This window comes from Aptenodytes forsteri, unplaced genomic scaffold, assembly GCF_000699145.1.
Source record: "Aptenodytes forsteri isolate BGI_AS27 unplaced genomic scaffold, ASM69914v1 Scaffold574, whole genome shotgun sequence".
Lineage (NCBI taxonomy): Eukaryota > Metazoa > Chordata > Aves > Sphenisciformes > Spheniscidae > Aptenodytes > Aptenodytes forsteri.
This window is the reverse complement of record NW_008794538.1, coordinates 145,463-147,912: the sequence shown is the minus strand read 5'-3', so window position 1 is coordinate 147,912 and position 2,450 is coordinate 145,463.

Here is a 2,450-nt window from a genome sequence, read left to right as displayed (position 1 = left end):
TCTGGTTCTGGGGCAGTGATGGTGATGCTGGTACCAGGGCAGTGATGGAGGCCTCCGTCCTCCTGGCGCTGATACTAATCAATGCGGTTTCTCCACGGGCGCCCACCACCCAGAGCGATGCCCATCCCCAGCCCAGCTCAGCCACCTGCAGGGTGGGCAGGGGCTGCGTTAACCCCCCTGTACCCTCTCCCGCTGCGCAAATGACTGCAGGCAGACAGAGGCACTGCAAAGCAAACACCCAACTCTTTTAATGAATTAAGCAAAAAATAGGGATCTGGGAGAGGGCTGGGGCTGGAGCGGGTGGGTGCAGGTCTCTGCCTCCAGATCTCCTCTGCACATGGGTGCTACAGGGACAGTGCTGGACCAGTAGGTTATAGGTAGCCATACTTGTTGGCTATCTCCATGTCGGTCTCCCTCTGCACAAAAAACTGCAGCTGTCCCAGTGACATCTGCAGGGCCGCCTGCTCCTGCTCCTCCTGGGCCAGCTTCTTCATGCGCTTGGGCTGCTGCTCGGGTGCGATGGGCACCGACTCCTCCTGCTCCTCCAGTGGGGTGGGTGCAGCCGTGAGGCCCGCCCAGGGCCCGATGGACAGCACAGAGTTGGCAGGAGGGCATGGTAGCAGCGGTGGCATGCACAGCTGCTGCGGCAGCCCCTCCCGTGGGGTTTGGCCCCCCCATGGGTGACCGGCGCAGCCAGCTCAGCTGCTTGGGTTTGGCAGCAGCCCCAGTGCACATCTTGCTGCTTGACGCTGCCGCCGGTGCCATCTCCTTCTTGCCATCAGCCAGGAGTTTGGAGGCAGCCAGCCCCGTGCTGGGTCTCGGGGCTGCTGGCAGGGGCTTGGGGACCCTGGGGGGCACGCTGGGGCTGGCTTGGGGCTCTGGGTCAGGCAGCTGGTGCACCGGCCCCACCACCCTCACTCTTTGCCCCAGCAGGTGGAAACTCTGGATAGAGTTCAGCAAGTGTGCCCTCAGGTTGGTGCGGGGCATCCTCAGTCCCCTGCAGCATTTTGGTCTGGACTTTTTTGCGCAGCTGCCTGTCCTGGGGTCGCATGTCACGGGGGATCCATGCTCTGTGCCTTCTTGATCAGCAGTGGGTGGGGTGGGCAGGTGGGCACTTTGCCCCCCAGCATCCCCAGGGCTTCTGGGTCGCTTGAGCACCAAGGTGGGCACATTGGTGTCCTCAGATGCCCTGCGTTTGCTGCTGCCCACTTGTTGCCTGCTGCTGCCCACCTGCTGCTCACTGCCACCCACTACCACACCCATCCCTGTCCGGCTTCCCTTCCCACAGGGTTTTTGAGTGTTTGGCCACCTGGCACACCACCATCTTCTTCTTCTTGGGTGGCATGTTGTCCCGTGGGGAGGTATCTTGCGTCTTGGGGGTGCCGGCCAGCACAGGGCGCTTGGCCTGCTTGCTGCCCGCCTTGCCCGATCTGGGCGCCACCTGGAAGGAGACGACACCCAGCAGCAGTGGCAAGCAGGTGAAAACCAACCAGGGCTGCCTCTGCAGCGCGTCCTCCACCAGTTGGGCCATGCGGGGCGGATGATGCTGGGGGGGCAGCTGGGGGGCTGGCCAGGGGACTCAGCAGCGGGATCCGCAGGGGGCTCAGCAGGGGACTCTCCAGAGGACCCTTCAGGGGATCCTTTCAGGGATTCTCTGAAGGACTCTCCTTTGAAGTCTCTGTAGGACTCTCCTGAGAAGGCTTCATGGGACTCTCTGGCAGCCAGATGAGGAGGACCACTGCCACCCCACCCTGCTTCCTCTTGGGGTCCAGCAACAGGGATGTCGCCACCCCCCAGGAAGGGTCAGCATCCCCCAGCATCGCTGCTGCAACTTGATCCTTGGGGCAGTCACCCTCCACCCCGTACTCCGAGCAGTCAGGGAGCTGGTTGAAGAAGACAGTGCTGTCAGGGACATCAGGGACGGTGTCCACGCTGTCCCCCAGCCCCACCACCACCACTCGCTCCTTGGGACAGTCACCCTTTGCCACATACTCAAACAGGTCAGGGAGCTCATGGACGGTGGTGGTCAAGCTGGGGCTGTTGGGGATGTCACGGACGGTGTCCGTGCCATCTGTGGTGTCAAGCCAGGCGAGAATATCATTGATGTTGGTGTCACCTGCCTGCTGAAGAAAGTCCTCGGCGAAGGCGGCTGGCCCCTGCTCGGGCAGGTCCGCGGGCTTCCCCGGGGCCGCTGGGGTGGTCACTGCTGCTGAAAAAGCAAACAAAGCCAACCCAACCCCGGGGTGATGCAAGTTTTCCTCAGCATGGTCTGCCCACCCATGGGCTCTGCCACGCTCCAAAACTCACCTTTGGGCTTCATTGTGGTTCTGCCGGTTGGTGGAGCCAGGGCGGTCTGGTGGGGGCCAGCGGCAGGGATGCTGTCCTAGATGGCTGCCACGTCCTTGCTGGAGGCCTCCAGCGGCTTCTGGGTGCTGCCAGGCAGGGTGTGG